Source organism: Carettochelys insculpta, chromosome 8 (genome assembly GCF_033958435.1).
Source record: "Carettochelys insculpta isolate YL-2023 chromosome 8, ASM3395843v1, whole genome shotgun sequence".
Taxonomy (NCBI): domain Eukaryota; kingdom Metazoa; phylum Chordata; order Testudines; family Carettochelyidae; genus Carettochelys; species Carettochelys insculpta.
The window spans coordinates 9,857,927-9,868,101 of record NC_134144.1 but is presented as its reverse complement, the minus strand read 5'-3'; the positions used below and the strand labels follow the sequence as shown (position 1 = coordinate 9,868,101).

General features: G+C 46.0%; 1 protein-coding gene across 4 annotated transcripts in view; it reads left to right on the top strand.

Annotated features, from left to right (window-relative positions):
• Positions 1-562: 562 nt before the first annotated feature.
• Positions 563-10,175, top strand: part of CREB1 (cAMP responsive element binding protein 1) — a 46,689-nt gene continuing 37,076 nt past the window's right edge. For all 4 annotated transcript variants that reach the window (XM_075002001.1, XM_075001998.1, XM_075001996.1 and 1 more), the window contains exon 1: positions 563-986. The gene's annotated coding sequence lies outside the window, so the exon portion shown is untranslated. The remainder of the gene's footprint in view (positions 987-10,175) is intronic.

Here is a 10,175-nt window from a genome sequence, read left to right as displayed (position 1 = left end):
GGGTGGGGTCCTCACAATTCTGCCCCGCGCTCCCGCTTTGGTTGGGGTGAGGGGAGTCTATGGTGGCATTGGCGCTCTGGCCAGCCTGGAGCTGAGGCCAGCGGGTGAGAGCTGAGGGACTCTGGGTTTCAGGGGGCACAGAGGGGGTGGGAGCTCAGTGGGAAAGAGCAGGGCTGGAGTTCACGTGCTCAGTCCGGGCTGGCGAGGCACGGGGCCCACGACCTGCCGCAGGGAGAGCCAGGAAGGCGTCGGGGACGTGCCCTGCCTTGGGGAGAGCCCGCGAGGCGTCGGGCCTCTCGTGCTCACACACACGGGGGGGGGGCTTGGGCAAGACAGGGCTTTCAGGGCTCCCATCGCCACGCCGCCCCACCCAGTGCCAGGGAGGTCGGGCCACGCTCCAAGCAGGCGCCAGACTTCCCGCCACAATTCCCGTCCCCCCGACTTCGGCCATTTCCGGACTGCCGGGCCGGGCGTTCGGCTAGTCCCGGCGCCCCTCGACTTCCGCGCTTCGTTCGCTTCCGGAGGCTGCCGGTCGCTTCCGATCGCGGGCGCGCGCGCGCGGCCGGGCGTCGTTTCCGTGCCCGCTCTCCGGCGCTTCGGCCTTTTCCGTACCCCCATTCGGGCATTCCCGCGAAGCCGGGGCGCCCGGGCCCTTTTCGCTTTCGCTCGGGACTCGCCGCGGGCGCTTCGGCCTTTTCCGTGCGCCTTCGGCTCTTTCCGTCGGCCCCGCCGCGCGTTGTGGCGCTTCGGCCTTCTCCGTCAGCGCTCGGCATTTTCCGCGCGGGGCCGCGGCGCTCTCGGCGCTTGCTCCCTGGCTGGCTCTCCTCAGTCGGCCGCTGCCTGCCTGTCGCCGGGCTGGGAGAGCCTTGTGTGTGAGTGACGCGGCGGAGGTGTAGTTTGACGCGGTGTGTTACGTGGGGGAGAGAATAAAACTGCGGCGAGAGCCTAGGCGCGAACGAAAGCAGTGACGGAGCAGCCCGTAACCGGTAAGAGGAGGAAGGCGCCCAGCCGAGGGGGGGATGGAGCCGGCGGGGCGCAGGGAGCAACAGGCGCAGGACGCGGCCCGGCCTGCACCGCCAGCGGGAGGGGCGCCCGCTTTAAAGATGGAGCCGAGCCGAGCCCTGCAACATCCCCGCCGCCGCCGCTCCGAGCGCGGCGAACAAAGAGTAATGGCGGCCGGAGCCGGCCCCGGCCCGCTGCAGCCAGCGCTCAGCGCGGCGGGGGCATCGCGCCCGGCCTGGCTGTGGGAAGAGCGGCTGCCGGGGCGGGGGGCCAGGTCCGGCCCCCGGAGGGACCGCTCGCTTCCCGCCTCCGGAGAGCCCTGCTGCGGGAGAGCCGGCGGGACGGACCCGGGGCGCCGCAGCTCCTGGGAGCCGCTGCCAGGAAAGCGGCGGCTGCCCGGGGCCTTGTACCCCCCGCACCCCGGGCCGCCCCCGCCCCCGATCGTCCTCTCCAGCCTCCCAAAGCCCGCTCCGCTCCCCCCCCGCCAGCTGCCTTCCACGCTCTAGCCTGGCCCTTCGCCGGATCGCGGCCCCCGCCGAGCTGGCCAGCCGCGCCGCGGCTCGGTGCCCTCGGAGTCCGGGCCGGCCCCACCCCGCGGATGGTGCTTTCTCCCGCTCAAGCTCCGGCCGGTCCCGCTGCGGATCGTGCTCCCTCTGGACCCTCGCCCCAACGGCGGGCCGGCCGCGCAGCTGTGCTTTCCCCCTTCCCCTCCTCGGGACTGGGCCACCCCCACAGTTGCTGCTCGGGGACCTGGGCGATATTTTAGCACTCTTGAGAAACAGATCTCTTGAAACGTGTGTATCATTATTGTATTTTTGACCGTTCAAGAGTTGCGAGCAGAAAGCAAGCCCTGTGCTAAGGGTCAGTTACTAATCACACACAATGGCGCGTATTGCGCCAATCTCTTAGATTAAAACTGAATTTTAAAACCTCTTTTTCTCTTCATGCTTATTCCATTCAGTTTAGATAATGGTGTCACTCCTTCATAGTCAATTGTATTCCAATCCCAGCTAGCTCTAGAGTAGCTGGTTAAAGAAACGGGAACTGAACTACGCACAAACACGTATAATAGTTTTAGCTTGTCACAGGATTAAGTTTTTTCTCCGGTAAAAATTTTGAAAGAGTTTATTCTGGGCCAGATGTGATGTTGATGCCATCCTCTTTTAAATGTGTATGCAAATAATAAACTTTTTCCAAAGTCTCCCGCTACACACTTTTTTTTTCCATGAAAGTTCAGTTGAAATACTGAAGTAAGCTCTGATTCAGTGATTACTCGTGGCATTAATGTTCAGGTTTCTTCAGTGGTAGTTCTGCAGGCAGAATGATAGCTGGATTGCACCTGTACTAGAGAACACCACTGAGAAAACCCTATTGCCTCTGTATAAATCCATGGTATGCCCACATCTTGAATACTGCGTGCGGATGTGGCTGCCTCATTTAAAAAAAGAAATCTTGGCATTGGGAAAAGTTCAGAAAAGGGCAACGAAAATGATATGGCTGCTGTGTGAGGAAAGATTAATGAGATTGGGACTTCTCAGTTTAGAAAGGAGAAGACTAAGGGGGTTATGATAGTGGTCAATAAAATCATGACTGGTATGCAGAGTAAGGAAAAGTTATTTACTTGTTCCCATCCCATAAGAACTAGGTGTCACCAGATGAAATGGGTAGCAGGTTTAAAACAAACAGAAGGAAGTATTTCCTCACATCATGCATAGTCAAATCTGTGGGACTGCTTTCCAGAGGGTATTATGAAGGCCAGGATGGGGTGTTCTTTAAAAATAATTTCATGGCGGTTAGGGCCATTGGTGCCTATTAACCAGGATGGTCGGGAATGGTATTCCAACTGTCAGAACCTGGGAATGAATGACAGAGGGAAGGTGACACTTGATGATTACCTGTTCTGTTCATTCCCTCTGGGGCACTTGGCATTGGCTGCTGTCAAACTATGGAATCTGGGGTAGATGTACCTTGGATCTGTCCAAGTATGACTGTATTTGTGTTCTTACTAAGACTGTATTCATCCATACATCTGCTAATGTTTGATATTGCTCCACATAACGTATAATTCTGAAAAATCTTATTTTACCCTTCTTTCAGATTATTTTAATTCTTATTTCCCCCCCTTCAATGTCCATACTAAGAATTCTTAATCTGTGATTTTTTTCATTTGCTGTTTGTACACTTGTTGCAGCCTTATGATCCTGCATATTCTTGTATAGTAACTTTTTAAAATACTCTGCAGCTAATTTGAAAGCACAGTTCTCTTTCAGTGTTTGTCAAGGACTGGTGATAAAATGGTGTTGGAACTGGGAAGGAGGTGGGAGCATGGCCTTCCCACTTTATCACCTTTCCCCTGCAAAGCACAGCCCCTCAAGAAACTTTAAAATTCATGTGACTTGTCTTTCCCTCCAAGACAATTTTTTTCACTATATAAATTCATGCCAGCAGCCCAGGGTTTCTAGATTGATGGCTAGAGTCTGCCAGTGTAAGAGGTTCAACTTTTAATTTGGGTGGGGGAGGAGTTAAACTTTGCCAGTGGTTCTTGCATATACAACTGGAAATTATGTAGGACCATTAAGTGTCTCCTTCCACTCCTGCAGAGAGATGACTGTTAAAGGTTAGAATACTAAGTGTTGATGAACTGTTTTGTTTTTAAAAAAAAAAAAAAAAAATCTGAAAAAATGCTGGTGAGAGCCTCTTCATTCCCCCTTTAAATGGGGCCTTCAAATTACAGCTATAAATATGAGATGCCCCAACATTTTTTAAAGACAAGTTTTTCAGTCACAAAAATGTTGGGCTTTAAGTGACCAGGTAAGTGTAAATTCCTCTCTAGCTACTCCTCCCATAACAAACTATTCTTGATTCCTTCATTGTGAAGTAGAAACTTGATAATGGAAGAGTGCTTGAAAATCTTAGAAATCTGAAGGGCTGGTACAGCACCATTGAAATCAGTGAATCTTTCCATTGATTTCAGGAAGCAATGAACCTGGTCCTGAGGGTGCCAGTGATTAAATATAACATGCTTTTGTGTAATAGTGTTTTAAAACAAAATGTTAGTTAAATTACAGTAAACATTTGCTTATTATTTTACCTTTGTGGGGCTTATTGCTCATGCATCCCAAGCCTATTCTTTTTGAGGCTAGGAAGTAAGACATTAAATCACTCCTTTGTAACCTCTGGAATACCTGTTTGCTATTCCTCTCATCATATTATTCCTCTCATTAAACTATTAAAGTTTAAATGAGTTTGCTGTGAATTTGTTTGGTTTTTTTTGTCAATAAACTCTTGCCCTGGGAAGGGAGGAGACTGAACTTATAGCAGAGGGATGAGGCCACTCCATGGGGTGTCAGCTGCCCAGCTGGACTCTGGCTCCATTGTGGAGAGGCTTATGTGCCACCCTAGACTCCTCTTCAACTTCATAGGTCAGCGTGGGAAAGGGAGTAGTTGTATGCCCCAAGGCGTGAGCCCTAGAATGAGGGGATAGACCCTCAGAGCCTGATTATGCCTTACATACTTTAATCATAAGTGACATAATTAACATTATTGACATTTACATTATCCTAGGGTCCACCTGCAAAGTTTGCACCTATTTTGCTATGCTGCTACAGTCATCAAATGTGTATGTGCCACACTGACACAAAATACTGCAATAAGTCATTGTTCTGCTGGAATAAAAAGTATCAGTGCAGAGCTCTACATCGCTATAACTGTGCAACTGCAATTTTTGTTAACGTGGGTAAAGGCCTACTTTGGCATTTGCAAAGATTAAGTAGAAATCACTTGTCGGTTAAATGCTGTGTTCACATTTTTAGTGCTTTCTTTGCAGCTAGCAGGCTTGTCTGGAGTCTTTAATTGATATTTTATACTTACTTATCAAGAAGAAAATGTCAAACTTTTTTTTACACAAGACATCAACCTGTGTCCGTTTGTGTTGCCCTTACATACCTTATAGAGTTGTCAGTGATATGGTTGGTGTTTTAAAATATTATTTGTACTACCATCTCCCTGAAGCTGAATCCTTAAAGTAAAAATTGTCACACTATCTTACCTGTGGTCACTGATTGTGAACATCTGTAATCTTATGTCTGAATGTTGAGAAGGCTCCATAAACCTGATGTTTCCCTTCCACTTCTTCCAGTTGTTTCCCTCTTCAGCTGCAAATATTGGTAAATTCATTTTAAACCTTACATTCAAATGACAGAAGTGCAGCATATTTTAAGAAAGGCAGGAGTGCATGCCCCCATGCTGCTTTCTCCCTGATGTGGGCAAAAACAGTAACTTGAAATAGATGTGGATTTTTCTCAGTTTTATATTGCCCCTGTTTTCCCTGGCTATGCTAGGTGTACACAATCCAGCCGAGAGGAGAAAACTGATTATGGGAGTCTCCTGATAAGAGAGGGTAGGCAAATTGAAGGAAGCATGTTTAGTTGTTAAAATACAGCTCTAGACATTATCTTGGTACTCTGGCTGATTCAGTTACTCATCCATGACTTTAAAGCCTAATTATTATGCATCCATTTCCCTTTTAGTAAATGGGCATACTTACCTATCTCACAATTTTTCTAGGGGTGATAGTTATGCACTTTGTGATCACTGGATGAAAGGTACTAAATACGTAAGAATTTGTATTCTGGATCATACTCATGGTCTGGCACTAGCATCGTGCGTGTGGTCTGACAAAGCTAACACTTTTAGGAAACCTTTAGGAAAGGGATATGTAAGACTGTTTAATACCACTATATCAATCCACATCATGCTCACGCCTTGACTACTGTATGCAGTTCTGGTAATCCCATCTCAGAAAAGGTAATTAGAAAAGGTACAGGGAAGGGCTGCAGAAGTGACTTGAGTTTGGATGAACTGCTTCATGGAGAGAGGTGGAACTGTTCAGATTGAGAAAGAGATAACTGAGTAGGGATATGACAGAGCTATAAAAGCTAAATGGTGTGAATAAGGAAGTGTTATTTTCCCTTTCACAACAAAAGTGGTAATGAAATTAATAGGCAGCAGATTTAAAACAGCCAAAAAAGTATTACTTCATGCAACACAGTTAACTGGTGGAACTCACTGTCAGGAGATGTAGTGAAGGCCAAAATAACTTTGGTTCTAAAAAGAACTCTCTAAATTCCTTCAGGTTAGGTCTATCAGTGGTTATTAGCCAGGAGGGTCTGGGATGCAACCCTGTGCTCTGGGTGTCCCTAAGGCTCTCACTGCCAGATGCTGGAACAGGGCTTGATAATTACCCTGGTCTGTTCATTTGCTTTGAAGCTTCTGGCATTGGCCAATGTTGAAAGACAGGCTGCTGGGATAGATGGACCATTGTTCTGACCCAGTGTGTCCATTTTTACATCTGGTCTGAAATACCATGGCCAGTATTAGTTTCTTCAGAAGAAGGTGCTAGAAACCTAAATAATGGACTTTTGTTACTCTGCTGTAGAAGCAGTTGACTGAGTCCGTGAAGCATAAGCATTTGTGGTCTTTAGCACATTTTCATAATTGCTTGTCACTAGCCATATAATTTCTAATCTTTTTGCTATGTATTTAAGTGATAATTTGTCACTCCTTAGCTGGGGTTAGATAGCCCCCCCCCCCCCCCCCCCTTCCTGGGAGAAGATAGTTTGGATTTTTTTTTGTAGACTGTCTTTCTGTATTTTATAAATAGTTTTATCCTTTCAAGACCAAAGTCGTCCTGCTTCCTGCAGCTCCCAGGGGTCAGGAATGGCAAACTGTGGCCATACTTGTAAATGCTCATGTAAGGAAAACATCTGGTGGCCCATAGAGGCCTAACCCCAGTGAATTTATGTCCAGACTCTTTGTTGCTTTCTGGTGCAGCCTTCCCACCCCCCAAGCTCTTCTGAAAGCACCTGCAGAGGAAGTGGAGTGGAAGAGTGTTTTTCCTTTTTGCCCCATTCTCACAAAATTACTCTCGGCAGTAGTGAAAAATGTGGACTCGAAGTGTAGGCAGAGGCAAGATCAAAAAACAGATTATTTTAAGTGCTTCTGTCCACAATGATCTGAGTTATGTAAACTTTTCCCTACTGAAGCTGACTGGCCAAGATATATGAATGATCTAGGGGAGAAGTTCCCCCTTTCAGAAGCCTGAACATAGGTGAGTAATATAGCTATCACTTGTCAAAAATCATGGGTGGGAGGAAGGCAAGACAAGGAGAACAATGTGGGAGAACACCTTAGGTCCCCCTTTCTCAAAGTAGTCAGATGACGGAAAGGCCTACAAAAAGTCAGGTTCCTTCATCCAAGGCTCTGTGATAATACACATACAGATAAAATGAAAGGTGGAGCCCCCAAACTGGCTTGAGGGGCAGCATCTTGGAGATCTGGTCAGTTTTTTCCAGCTGTTGGAACTGCTGGAGCAATGTACTGAATATATTTCCAGGGGTAATTGTCCTGTGAAACTCACTGATGATGCTTTGTACTCTAAAAGACAGAGGTAAATTTGGCCTTAGAACTGTCCTCATGGCAAATGAGGTGCAGTTTAGCTTCTGTTCCTTTTAAGTTAAGACTTGTGCTGCAGTTGAGCACAGGGTGCTGCTTTTCCTCTTACAGTCAGACCTATTAAGGAGGAGGGGGTGGACCTAGGGAGAAGTTGTCATGGATCCAAGGGCTCCAGCCACTGCTCCTACCATAGCCACAGTGGTGGCCAGAGCCCTGCTGGGGTGCTGTCACAACATGCTCTGAGCACCGTTTGAGAGCTGCGGAGGTAGGGGGTGCAGAGCAGTGCATTCCAGGTGGCACTGAGGGATGGCTGCTCCTAGCGTTGCCCCATCTGCCTGAGGCCCCAACCCTTCCATGAGTGCAGAGCAGCCACCTCCACATACTCTTTCCCTGGGGCCTAGCAAGGCTGTTAGTTCCCCTGTCACATTCATTACATAACTTGAGTGGACAGCACAGAATTACAATGGCTCAAATCATTCCTCACTAATGGGACCCAGAGAGTAGTGATACTTTTAATCCCAAAATTCCTGCCCCATGAGGTTTCTTCTTTCCTTCCTCTTCAGTATCTGGGACTATTTATGGAGATGGTAAGACATCTGGGGCACTGATGCCAGCAGTGCACAGTTCACATCTACCTATTTCATTTCATCCCAAGGCATGCAAAAGCATCATGAATATGTACCAATGAGTACATGAAATAAACACCCATGAGGTACAGCTGGCTCAAATTCAGTCCAATAAAGACAGCAGTGACAGCAGCTAGAGAACTAAGTTGATCATTGTCCTCCTTTTCCACTGCAGTCATGTTTGACTAAAAGATAAAATATCATTAGCCCACTTAAAAAAAACAAAACACCATTTATCTGTAGGTTGTTAAGAAACTCTGCTGCTTTCTCATGAGTTAGGATCCGGCCACATTATCCGTACATTTTATGTTTCACTGTTGGATCACTGTAACTCTTTGTACCAGGGCTTAACCTAGCAGCAAAGCAAAGTCTCCAGTTTTGTGTCGGGGGGTGGGGGGATGCTTCCCACTACTTCAAAAGGATGAGCAGCTGCGGGAACTTCACCCATGTGTTTACTCTCTCCTGACTCCCAGTCTGATTCCATTGCCCATTCAAAGTCTTGCCCCTGATTTTCAGAGTCATTAGGACCTCATTTCTATCCTGCACCTGTGCTGCTCTAGGACACTGCAGTTCTTGAAATTCAGGGTGGAGGAAAGTTTGCAGAGAGATTTGAATGTGGAGGTCAGAGCAGGCCAATGTGTAATCACCCATAAGGCATATTTCAACACCTTTTGAGAACGCCTTTTTATTAGGGCGAGACTGACTAAAAATGCATAGAAAAACTTCACTGGGTGATGTATTTAGGGCAGAATAATTTATCAAGCTTATGGTTTTGCTTTTTTAGGGGAGCCAAAAGGGGCTCCCAAGTTACATTGTTTCAGCACTTTAGGGCCATTAGCATAGACTCAAATCTCCCTGCACCAGTTTACAAGACTCGTGACATTGAATTAAATGGTGCGACTCAATTAAAGCAAGATGACATTTGTCAATATTGTTGCAAAATTAATGGCTCCTGAAAGCCTAAGTAGATGCAGAGAATAGAATGGGAGGTGTACACAATTATTGGTAAGTCTCAGAATTTAAGGGGTGACCTTGAGTGCACGTACTCTCTAGCAACTTTCATTTTGTGCATAATGGAGCGAGTAAAACACTGTATGGTGAATCAACGGATATTGACTGTTCTCTATTTAGTACAAACATTTGTCCTATTTCTAGCCATCTTGCTTCCAAATGATCGTTTCGTACAGTAATCCATTAATAAACTAAAAGAAAAAATCAGTTTAATGAACTTGTCCATTTTTTTTCTTTATGTCCTTATTAAACAGATTTTAAAACCAAAATCTTGTCAGTGTTCGTCGTGTGACATATACTCTTAATCATGTGCTTGGGGTTGAATATTTGAACTATTGTGGTATATGTTTGAATTATTCCATGCATCAAGCAGCATGAAATTTTTTTTAAACAGTGCATTTCTGTGAAAAATTAATTTTATACATGTGAACTATGTTTTTGTACTACTCCACCTACAATAATTACTTTAGTACTCTAGATTTTAAAGGGAGTCTAATACATTCAAGGTGAAGTAGTCACTTCTGATCTACTGATAAAATCTGAGCATAGAGAAAATGTAGTTGTTAAACATTGTTACGTAATATATAGAATTTAGTAATTCTGTTGAACACATCTAAAACTCAGCATTCTTGCACTGAACGTCTTGATTGAGTTCCAGTATTTTATGTTACAAAATCATTCTAACTGTAAATGTTGGTTTAACCATGCTCGAGCTTCAACAGTAGGTTTTTCAAGTTCCAGAATTTTGCATCATGCTCAGATAGTCTCTGTAGTGTTCAAAATGCACCCCTCCACCACCACTCCCAACATAGAAGTGAAAAGAGGAGTGGTATGGATAATAGAAATCAAGTACTGAGTCTAATGTAACCTTTTGTTTGTGTGATTGAATAAACAATTTTTAGCTACTCGGAGTTCCCCCCAAGTATTACAAGGAAGGAAGAAAAGACATATTTGTTGTCTGGAATCCATTTACTTCCAGAAACGTGAGAATTTTCTGTAGGGTTTTGTTTAAGAACATAACTTTACGTACGTAAAGTACGTAAAGATTAATGGCCCATTCTGTTTCTGGTATTTCTGGGCCAT